Below are 12,649 nucleotides of genomic sequence, written 5' to 3'. Positions count from 1 at the left end.
ATGGAATATATTATAGCCCACTAGCATGCTGGAAAGAATGAAAATAATATGAAAATCCTTGACTTTTAGACAGGAGTGCAATGGCATGGTCTTGGCTGACTGCAACCTCTACCTCCCTGATTCAAATGATTCTCTCGCCTCAGCCTACTGAGCAGTTGGGACTACTGGCGCATGCCACCACGCAAAGCTAATTTTTGTATTTTTAGTAGAGACTGGGGTTTCACCATGTTGATCAGGCTGGACTCGAACTGCTGACCTTGTGATCCACCCACCTCGGCCTCCCAAAGTGCTGGGATTACAGGCGTGAGATACTGTGCCTGGCCTACTTTATAAATGGAAAGGCTGAAGTCAGAAAGGTGAAGTGACTGTTCAAATTACCCAGTTAATTAGTGACAGAAGGGTAACGCAAACCTACATTGTGGGATTCACAACAGTGCTTCTGATATAACTGAAAATCACTTTTTTATTCTGTAAGTCCATCGATTTGCCAAACCACAAATATTCATTGAGAATGTATTATGTGACAGGTACCAGGAATATAGTGGAGGGAAAAAACTAAGTGGACCCTGCCTCTATAGAACTCTTAATGCAGTGTGAATTATAGATAATAAAGAGATAACCAGAAAAATCTATTATAATTCTGGTAGATGCTATAAAAGAAAATTTAGGTGTTTTAAGAAGGTTAAACACATGACCCAGTCTATAAGTTGAGAAAAATTTGCTCAGGGATATGACATATACCATGAGACCTCAGAGATAAATATGAGTTAGCCTGGCATAGCATGACAGGAAGAGAGTTTCAGAAACAAGAAATGGCATGTGGAAAACACCGTAAGGTGAAAAGAGTTTAGTATGTATTTGGTATTTTAGCGTTAGCACTATTCAAATGTTAGTGAGTATGCATATAGAGCAAGTGATGTTTATTTAATAGATAGAAATGCTAAACAACTGAACGTAAATGTACAATACTAAAACATTATTTCAAGAGCTACACTCTGCCTATTCATTACTTCATTCAACATCTATTGAGCTATGTGCTGGCTTGTTACTGCACTGTGGGGATACAAAAATGAATGAAACATTTATATAACATCTCTTAATTGGGCAGCAAATTCTGCATATCAACAGATAAATCATTTCTTACATGACTATACCACTTAACACAGTGTTTATCATAATTTGCAACTAGGTTTTTTGTTTCTTTTTGGAATTTAACGTATTTCTTCTACTAACCCATAAAACTCATACGGCAGATCTTTGGTTCTAAATGCTGCATACAGGGCCTAACATAGATTAGGAGCTCAACAAAAGCTTTATGGATGAAAGAAAACATGGTTATATTTGATTTGGCCAGAAAATTATAGCGGTAGGAAGAATGATATGATCCTCCTCATTAAATTAATTTTTCTGAAAGAAGAAAAGTCTGAAAAGGGGAAAAGAGAAGACATTGAACTGGAATTTGAAAGTGAAATAGGTGTTTGTCTATCTTATAGGTGGAGGAAAAGCATAGAGGTAGAGACCACATCACTAACAAATTGTGGAGGCGTGTCAACCATACTGTTTGGAGATAAGTGAGAAGATAGTGTGATTGGAAGATCAAGTATGCTTAGGAGCAGAAATGAGGCTGGATAGGACTATTGAGATGGTTGTGCAATGCTTTAGATACCAGACTAACTTGTTCAAATTTTATCTTATAATTGAAGGGATGTTAGGCAGGGACTAAGATGATCAGATCTGTCTAGAATGTCACATGGAAATGGAGAGAGACTGGAGGTGGCTTCTCTGTATTACAGTGCCAAGGAAGACATGGAGGGGGAAGATGGTGTATCCCGGGAATTGTGGCATGTTTCCAGATGTCAAGACAAAACTTGACATATTTATTCCTTCCTTATCCACCCACTTACAACTCAAACCCCAGAGCAGAATGTAGATAATCAAAATAGATGGACAAAGATATAATTCATGCTTTCTGCATCTTGCATAATGATTCAAAGGCACAGTGATCCCCTTGTCCCTGACTTCTATAACTCTGGACAAAAAGAACTACACACAACATTTATTATGAGAACACTTATCTCTTTCTCTTTCTACTTTTCTGAAATCCAGTCTCAAACATTAAGGTTATACACACGGAGAAGAGAAAGTGTATCAATATTATTTTTGTTTTCTGTCTCATACTTGGAGACATATTTATGCTAGCAGTATCTCCAGTTTAGTCTCTTTCCAAAAACAAAAAACAAAACAGAACAAATAAACAAACAAACAAATCAATGCTCTCAATCCTGGGAACAAAAGACTCATCTTAACAGTAGATTTGACTTAAGCTTCTGACCATATCCCCATCAGTTTTTGTGCTTTTTTTTTTTTTTTTTTTTGAGACGGAGTCTGGCTCCGTCGCCCAGGCGGGAGTGCAGTGGCCGGATCTCAGCTCACTGCAAGCTCCGCCTCCCGGGTTCACGTCATTCTCCTGCCTCAACCTCCTGTGTAGCTGGGACTACAGGCGCCCGCCACCTCGCCCGGCTAGTTTTTTGTATTTTTAGTAGAGACGGGGTTTCACCGTGTTAGCCAGGAGGGTCTCGATCTCCTGACGTCGTGATCCGCCCGTCTCGGCCTCCCAAAGTGCTGGGATTACAGGCAGTTTTTGTGCTTTTAAAAAGATTTTCTTTCTTTCTTTTCTCCTGACAGCATAGTTCTTTATAATGTGCCTAAAAACACATATAAAAACCTGATGTGTCATTGGAAGGCTTTCCAAGTCAAAATCTCATTCTTCATCGGTAATAATGAACATTACTGTTGCCTTTATTAAGGATTTATTATAAAAACCATAGAAAGGATGGGGTAATACAAACTACCCTCTCACTAGGGGTTCCAAATGCAATATGAGAAGCATTGGACTTGACTTCACATCACAACCTCAGACACTTATGAATAAACTACCTAATATTGCCAAGATCCAGTACACTCATCTGCAAAACAGGCATAACAATGCATAACTCACTGAATTGTGGTAAAAATTCAACAAGATTATTTGATTTTCAAGCTTTGTAAATCTTTTTAAGGTACCAAACAAATGCAGAATTTTCAAATTTTTCCATCTGGTTGAAGGTGGTAGGTCTCCCAGAGGCTTCTAGTAAGAGAGAAATATTTAATTGTATGTAAACATATTAAGCTAACTGCAACTATGAATATTTTATCATATATGGCAGATTTTTAGAATACTTTCAAACATTTTTCTTTATTTGATCCTTGTTCCAATGATTTGACATATAATGGGGAAGAGTCATTATTCCCCCTTTTCCAGATGAAAAATAAAGATTCAGGGATTTTCTATGATTTGTCCAGTTTGGGACTGGAACACAAGACTAGTGCTAATTCAGATACAACACAGTACTCACTCTTGGGATAGATCCAAGTGAAATGAATCCGAGGAGCAGTGGTAATCAGAAAGAGTTGCTTTCCGGAAAAAGTAGGTGTCTTAGGAACACCCTTTGTGGAGGGCAGGAACAGTCACATGGCTGTATGGAAACCCTGTGTAGGGTGGTGAGAAAGGTAGCACTAAAGGAAGGGAATGGGTCTAGAGGGTTTGTCTATCATGCTTTTTTCTGTTCACTGACAGCAAGTTATTATTATTTATTATTATTTTTTATTAATATTTTATGTATTATATATTATTTATTATTACTATTTATTATTGCCTTATTATTTTGCTCCCCAGCAAACTCACTGAAGGTAAGAACCACCTCTTAAGTCTCTCATATCTTCCCATGGTTCCCAAAATTGTAACTCCTATCTAATTAATACACAATTGTGCAAAAGAGAATAGTGTCTAATCCAAAATCTGCAAACTCACAACACCTCTATGTTAGTTTCCTAGGGATGTTTTAACAAAATACCACAGACTAAATGTCCTAGAACAACAGAAATTTACTGTCTTAAAGCTCTGGAGGCCAGAAGTCTGGATTCAAGATGCCAACAGGGTTGTGCTCCTGCTGAAGGCGCTACGGAAGGATCTGCTCCAGGCCTTTCTCCTAGCTTCTGTTAGTCCCTTGGCTTATGGCAGCATGACTCTAATCTTGACATGGTGTTCTGCCTGTGTGTATGTCTGTCTCTTCACATGAACTTCTTTTTATAAAGATACCAATCATATTGAATTAGTTACTACTCTACTTCATTATGACCACATCTTAACTAATTAAGTCAGCAATGACCCTATTACCAGATAAGGTAACATTATGAGGCAGTAGGAGTAAGGACTTCAATATATGAGGTTTTAGGGACATAATTCAATGCATAGCAACCTCCTCCTGTCCTTAGGAGAATCTATCATGGTCTTAGTTTTTAAGATCTTGTTCAATTAGTGACCACAAACAGTTACTCTTTATAATCTCTCCATTTCTCTCTCCTCTACTGTGGGTAATATGATTCTTGACCAATACTGTTATGCTTGCCTTAGTATGCGCATTGGTTTTCTAGCATTGTCTCCAAGATGTGCAGGAACGTGAACATCTGATTTTACCATTAATACCATCTGAAATGCAGAATGTGAAATGTTAGTCAGCAATGGAAAAGCGAACATGAATTCTTGATGGTGAGGAAGATATCATATTGACGCTACACTGCCACTCTTCTGACAAGAAGTCTGTCTGACAAGACACGTTGTCGGTTCCCTAAGGATCAGATAGCAGAAGTCCTATGTCAAAGGGCAATAAATAAAATGAGCACTGGAGACAAGGGCATAAAACAAGTGTACTTGGCTGTGTGACTGGCATCTCAAATGACTCAAGAGTCTGATTTCTTCCACTTGGCAGTTTGTATCATAGTCTACACTTAACATCACTCAGAAAATTCAGGGGAACTATTCAGTGCAATAGCAACATCAGTCACGCAGAAGGCAGAGCTATTACTTGGGGTAATGTATTTATTTGAGAACCAACATCTGTATATACCTCAATGTGAGATCTGCAGAGCATATGAAACTGAAAAGTTGCCTGAAAAGCAAAACCAGAATCCCTGTGAGTCATTCTGCTTCTAGGTTCTAATGTGGTTACTTAACAGTCAAACCTGAAGTCTACTCCTGTCTCAATGTCCAGTTTTCCTTTTGGGGAGCTTCCCGTGTGCTCTCATGTCTGTCTGAGTCACTGCCTGGGCCTTTGCTGATTTAGGTGCTTGAGAACTGATCCCCAGCCACAGACCACTTTTTGTACAAGTACTAAGAGTTTCAACAAGGACTCTTTTTGCTACTCTCATGCTGTCCTAAGGGATCATTGGCCCTTATCTGCTACATAGGACCCACAATTGTCCAATGAATTACAAAGAGGCAGATGATCTTTGAAAAGGACACCCCTTCTTCTGGTTGAGGCTGTCTCATGCTTCGGTACATTGCTTGGCATGTGGAATTCTGAGTTTACACTCTCAACAGATCTCTTCTCCTAGTCCCTTTGTGCAGGGTACACCTTACACCAAGATATGGGTGCTTCTATAATCTCCTATTTATCAGTCAAATTTTCCCTTTAGTTACTCACTCTACAGTTTAAGCTTTAAACATAGGTTATTCCCCAAAAGAATATGGGATTGTAGAAAAAGATCTAAATACAATGATTTTTAACAGTCATTATGAGGGTTACAAACTCAAAGGCATACAGAGACCAAATATATTATGTGATAAAAGAAGAATGGCTAGTGGGGATATAGTAGCATTGAAAACACACATCCGGCAGAACAGGGGTATTAGCACCTCAGTCCAAGCAGATTATGGCCATGTGGGAATGATACCACTTATTTTCAAGAGGGGCTAAAAATCTAGATGTTTGTATGACATTTCACATTTATTTAAATGCCTCCAGGCCAATTTGGCCCTCAGATTTGGACTCAGAAATCTCTGGGCTGGTGCATGATTTGGGCCTTCCTCAGGCATCTCTTATAGCATACTCCAGGCTGATTTCCTGGCAAGGCTCAGCTAATGTCATGCCTTCTTCTCGGTCTATGTCCCTGAGGTAGAGATCACCTTTTTCTTCTTTATCTGCAGCTATATTAAAAACATCTACCTACCTCAGAGACCATGATCAAGGGATTGAAGTCCAGGGAGAGACGGCCTTTCCCTCTTCATCTATATTTAAAGCCTGCATTCCTTCCATTCAATAGACATTGACTGTGTGACCACACATAAATAGGCACTGTTCCAAACATACATACGTATGTCATGACAAAATATCACAGACTAAATGTCATGACATACGTATGTATGTCACATGTATGTACGTCAAGACATGCAAAGTTTATTACATGTCTTGGAGGCAGATTTTTAAAAGTAAATAAATAAGAAAAAGTCCCAAAATTGTGTATATTTGAGCAAAAGTAAGAGAAGATAATGGGATAGAGAAGATAGTGGTGGGTTGAGGTTAGATTGAGTTGTCAAGAAAGCCTCTCTAAGGAGGCAGCTAGTTAATATATATAAAATTTTATTTCATTTTGAGATGGAGTTTTGCTCTTGTTGCCCAGGCTGGAGTGCAATGGCGTGATCTGGGCTCACCCTAACCTCCGCGTCCCAGGTTCAAGCAATTCTCCTGACTCAGCTTCCCGAGTAGCTGGGATTACAGGCATGCGCCACCACGCCCGACTCATTTTGTATGTTTAGTAGAGACAGGATTTATCCATGTTGCTCAGGCTGGTCTTGAACTCCCAACCTCAGGTGATCTGCCCTCCTTGGTCTCCCAAAGTGCTGGGATTACAGGCGTGAGCCACCATGCCCGGCTGGAATGTTAATATTGAATGTCAACTTGACTGGATTGAAGGATATTGTTCCTGGGTGTGTCTCTGAGGGTGTTGCCAAAGGAGATTAACATTTGAGTCAGTGGGCTGGGAGAGGTAGACCCACCCTTAACCTGGGTAGGCACCATCCCCTCAGCTGCCAGCATGGCTAGAAAAAGCAGGCAGAAGAACCTGGAAGGAGCAGACTTGCTGAGTTTTACAGTCTTCATCTTCCTCCTGTGCTGGATGCTTCCTACCCTTGAATGTCGGACTCCAAGTTCTTCAGCTTTTGGATTCCTGGACTTACACCAGTGATGTGCCAGAGGCTCTGAGGCCTTCAGCCACAGACTGAAGGCTGCACTGTTGGCTTTCTTACTTTTGAGGTTTTGGAATTCAGACTGGCTTCCTTGCTTCTCAGCTTGCAAATGGCCTGTGGTGGGACTTCAGTTTGTGACTGTGTGAGTCAATACTTCTAATTAACTCCCCTTCATATATACATATATCCTACTACTTCTATCCCTCTAGAGAACCCTGACTAACACAGGAGTAGTCTTGGGTAGAGTTTCTGAGACGCGGAGCCCAAGATGGGGATTCCTGTAAGTGATTGTTGAAGGTATGTTATCAGGAGAAGGGAAACCAGGAAGAAAAGAAAACACGGGAAGAAAGAAAAGCAGAGATGTGGTCCCAGCTGTGGCTCCCTTCAGGCTGGTCCTACCAAGAGCTCTAGAACATGAATTGCACCACATATTGATCACCTGTGGCAAGAGGACTGGCTTTTGTATGTCCACATCAGTCATTGGCTGCATTCCATCCCTGGTGGGGGGATTACTACTTCTTAAATAAGGGGGGTGAGGGCAACTCTTTGGAAAATGTGGCAGCTGTGAGTTGTTAATAATATACCCACAGCAGGAGATGAGAGCACCACAGAGCAAAGGGGTATGGATGGGAGCCATATCCACTATAGGGGGTGATCTTTGATCTGAGACATGAAAGTGAGAAAGGGTCAGCCATGCAAATATCTGAAGGAAAAGTGCTTCAAAAAGAAGGAAAAGCAAGTGTTCCTATCCATTGGGAATGATCTTGGCTAATGCTCGTGGGGCTCAATGGGAATGTGGAACATGAGATAAAATTTAGCTGGAGGAGCAGATAACGAAAAAAGACTTGTATGGATTTTCTTGTAAGAGTTATGGAAAAGCAGTATAAGCAGCCTGTGATAATACATGAAATTTTAGACACAATTTTGAAGTTCCCTTGTGGAGGATATATTATAGGGGAAGTAAGAATAGAGGCAGGAGACCAGTTGGGTTACTGCAACATTCAGTTGACAGACAATAGAGACTGGACTAGGGAAGTAACCATAGAAAAGATGAGAAGCTATCAGAGTTGCAAAATGTTTTGAACAAAAAGCAAACAGGATTTCCTGATGAATTTAATTATGAGGTAAGGGGAAAAATAAATCAGGGATAATCTTCAGAATTTTTGGCATTTGTTAGTTGCCAGTGTTATTAGCTAACTTGGGTTAATAAACAAGGGAAAAAGAAAACTTAATGTGGGGAAATGAATACCTTTTGGACATGCTACATATTAGATGCTTATTAGAATTCTAGTGTAGATGTTAAGTGAAAAGTTGGACAAATAAGTTTAATGCTCAAGAGGGAGATCAGGGCTACAGTCATAAATTTGACAGTCATTTACCAATTGATAATATTTAAAGTCATCAAAAAGGTGATATCAACCAAGTGATATCATACCAAGAAAAAATATAGAGAAGAGAAGAAGACCTAGGTTCAAGCTCTGAAACATCCGGTATGTACAGCTTCAACAGATGAGAGCTAGTCATGAGCACTAAGAGAGAGAGATGTGTGATTTCACCAAAAATGAAATAGACCTTCTATTTCACTAACTGTCTTCTAATTCATTCCTTCTTCCTGGTGTGGTAGCTGTGGAATTTGGATGGGATCGATCCTATCTTATCTCCAAAAAAGGTCCTGATTAGTGTGAATCTGTCAGGATAATATTATCCCCCTTGACTCAGGAGTTGGTTTTGATAGACTTGGCTTAATTCAAATAATGCATATCATTATCTTGACTATACAAATCTATTCTAGGCTGTTTTAATAAATATAAAACTCAGGGTTTTATTTTTCCACAATTAAAGCAAAGCTATCTTTTCTCCAGTTGTAGGTGAGAAAGCAGTTTGCCTTAGATTTGGCTGTATTCTATCTTGAAATTATAAAGAACACACTCATGGATGAAACTGACTCTTGGAAGAAGGGCAGTACTCAAAGGACTGTATATAAATGGAACTAGAGGCCAGACCAAACTCTATCTGAAGGCATTCAGTTTTAGTCCTGATCTTTTCATACTTGTATTGTGTCAATGACCTTTTAAGCCAGATTTTCTAGAGTTCAGTAACTTGCAATCCAGGGCCCTCCCATGGATGCAAAATTTAGAAGAAAAGAGTATCTCAGGAAGAAAAGGGTGACCATAGTGTCAAGTGCTGCTGAGATTTCTTTAAAGGAGGAAATAAATTAATGCTTGAATTTTATAAGATGGATATTATCGATGACGTTGATAAATGGCATTTCTCCTGTGAAAAAGTAGTTCAAAGGAAGCACATATAATTTTACAAGATACTTGGTATTTTGAAGGCACATCACTCTAAATCCATACTTGGAAATTAGACCTTCTCTGAAGGAAACACAGTATGCAGATATGCAGCTCTGCCCAACATCAATAAACACTCAGACTAGTACATCAAGCCGTTTAGCACCTGAATTCTGCAACTTCTGACACACTTACATTTCTGAGAGTCATCTCCATGAAACACTTGTACAAGTAAATGCCTGATCTGTGTGATTTTCCAAGGAATAAGAACAATCTACCACAAAGGTATATTTAATTTTCATAATAATTTGTCAATATTTTAACAATGCCATTAAGATTTAAGTGCTCTAAGAGGTAGTACCGGTCAGATTTTAGGTGTAAGCTGCCATGTATTCATCCAGAAATCTGTGTAAAAAGAAAATTTTTCTCAAGCCCATGATACAGAAATGCATCTAAGCTCTGAGATTATAGCAGGGAGAATCTCTGCTATATTTGGAAAAGCAAATCAAAAAAGATTTGCTTTTCCAAATCTTTCTCTGGGGAATCACTGCCTTTTCCCTGGGTATTTGTTAGCTGACCTTTTTGCCAAGTCTATACCCAATCTCTACTCAGGTTGAGCTAAAACACCCTGTTAAACTTTTTTTTTTTTTTTTTTTTGGTATCTTGAGATATGAAATTTAATGCTAACAAAAATGGGCTATGTTAACTTGAAACTTTAGGATAAGCTCCTGTTTTCATTGATGAAGCTTTCCTAGTAATGTGAAAAAGGATACCATTACACCATGACAAACACTCAATATTCTTGGAATTAATTACTGAACCAGCTTTCAAACTTTATCTTTTCTACAATGCACTTATTTTCATACTCTGATTGTTATTTTATTCCTCTTCTGCTGTACTTTTCTACTTTACTGATTTATTCATTAAGAATATTTTTCTTATTTTAAACACTTTCTGTTGCTTCCTGGATATCACTTTTTTTTTTCCTCCTGGACTGACATTTCAATGAACTGAAAAACCTGAATCACTCCCCATGTTTTCAGGCTTATTATTAGTTAGAATTATTTGGTGAAAGAGAAAGAAGTCTAACCCAAATTAGAATGCAATAGTTTATATAAAACTGAAAAAAAAGAATCAATTGGTGTACAGATTTCAGGAAAATATTTATCTAATCTCTCAAATGTTGAAATTAGGTATACATTGACTTTGCTTTCTTCTAAGTTTTAGCCACTCTCAAGGAGACTCTACTTCCCTTGAAAAAACAACTTTGGAAAGGAAATTTGATATTGTAACCAACTGGACATGGGTTTGATTCCTATCCCTGGAATTAAGCGGGGAGTCAGTTCCAACTGAAGTTCATAACCTGAGAGCAGTGGAGGAGATGAATTCCCCTCCCTCTCCAAAATTGGAAGCTATTAACAGACAAGTAATAGTGAATGATTGGCAGCTTCCAAATGCCCGTTTTGCCTCCTACTATTCCACATACATTTAAACTTTTGGGAAATAATTAGGTTTATTAAGACTCAGGTTTAGAGTGGAAAACTCCTCACTAAGGTCATGGTGAGATGCTGAAGCAATACGAGAGAACAGAAACAAGAAATGGGTAGAAAAACAAATGGAAATTTAATAAGATCCTTCTAAAAACAGAAATGGATGCTGGGGTATACAGTCAGGAATCAGAGCCAGGGATGTGAATATTACAGTAGGCATAAATCATCTATATAATCACATTTTCAAAGATATGTATTGACATGAGAACATGTAGAGATAAACTAGATGCTCACCAGAACTGTCACATTTCAACTTCCTGAGCACACAGCTAAATTGCATTTCCTAGCCTCTTGCATTTAGGTTTTCTCATATGACTGAATGTTGGTCAATAGTGTGAAAGCAGAGGTCATAGGTATCACTTTCAAGCATGACTTCTGAAATCTCCTATGAGATCCTTCATGCCTCCATACTAAACCTTGTCTTACCTGTTAGCCAGATCCAGAGAATTCAGTATATGACTTTGTAGCACCAGAAGATGGCGTAGCCACTAGGTGGAAGGTTCCAGGGTCTCTGAATGACTCGAGGGCAAAAAATATCCCTATTAAACTATTCTCAACTATGGTTTCAGTGAGAAATACATATTAGTTATGTTAAGCAGTGCAGTTGGAGTTGTTTGTTATAGCAGTTGGGATTCCTTTATTATTATACATAATATAGAGTTGTATTATTTTTCAAATGTGAAAAGTATGTATTGTAACATTTATTTTAAAAAATAAAAGAAGAAAACACAAATCAAAACAGTAGGAATGGTTAACTCCAGGTGCTGGGCTTACTAGCAATTTAAAATGATTTTGTCTGGGATTTAAAGCAATTTTTAAAGTAAAATAAACTGATATTATATGCTGCAAACAAAATTTTAAGAAAAGTTAAATGGGAATGGTGTTGAGAGCTTGTTTAAATTTGATATTCTGTGTTGGTTTGATTTTTGGAGTGTGATCTGGAGCACAGAGCATAAGCTGAGTGATTAAGTTTTAAATAGATTGAACAGAAAAATACTTCCATTTGAACATTCAGGGAACTTTTATATCTGCAAGCTGAGCTCCCAGTAGATCTAGAACAACAAAGAAATATTATTCCCAACATATAAAAGAGATTTCAGTAGGTGCATTGGAATGAAGAAAATCTTGTTTAAATATGGTTAATGGCAACTCTAAAACCCAAACTTTGGGCACTTTCAAATCAAGAGCCTGATTCGTAGTAAAGAACCCTGGCACATGGAGTGACTAGTCCAGTGAAAAAATGGTGTGGACAAGAATACAATACAGTACTTAGGATGCAGGCTTGCTTGTTGTAAGAATAAGGCTTCCAAACATATTGGCTTGCTTGACTTAAACAGGATCCAAGTTTGCCTTATTCATCTCCCAGAAGGGAGTCCAAGGCTGGTAGAATTATTTAACAGTACTGAAGACGGAAGCTTGCTCATTTGGTTGCTCTCCCATCTTGAGCATGTTGCCCTCATCTGCATATTTGCAGGTGACTCTCCTCCACTTCCATATTCCAGTCTATGAGAAGAGGCATAATCTAGAAATTTAACACATTGCTCTGCTGAGATCGCATTGGCCCAAACCTAAACAAACTGTACATATCTTCAAGGGAGGCTGAATAATCTTTACCTGGTGACCATAAATACTATGAAAAGTTCTCTCATTTAAAAAAGGAAAGAAAGAGTGAGTATTGGGTGTTATCAAGCATTGCACAACACACTGAGAAGAATCCTGGGCAATTAGAACAGAGAAAAAATTAG

Source organism: Mandrillus leucophaeus, unplaced genomic scaffold (assembly GCF_000951045.1).
Source record: "Mandrillus leucophaeus isolate KB7577 unplaced genomic scaffold, Mleu.le_1.0 Scaffold1211, whole genome shotgun sequence".
Taxonomy (NCBI): Eukaryota; Metazoa; Chordata; class Mammalia; order Primates; family Cercopithecidae; genus Mandrillus; species Mandrillus leucophaeus.
This window is presented reverse-complemented; position numbering follows the sequence as displayed.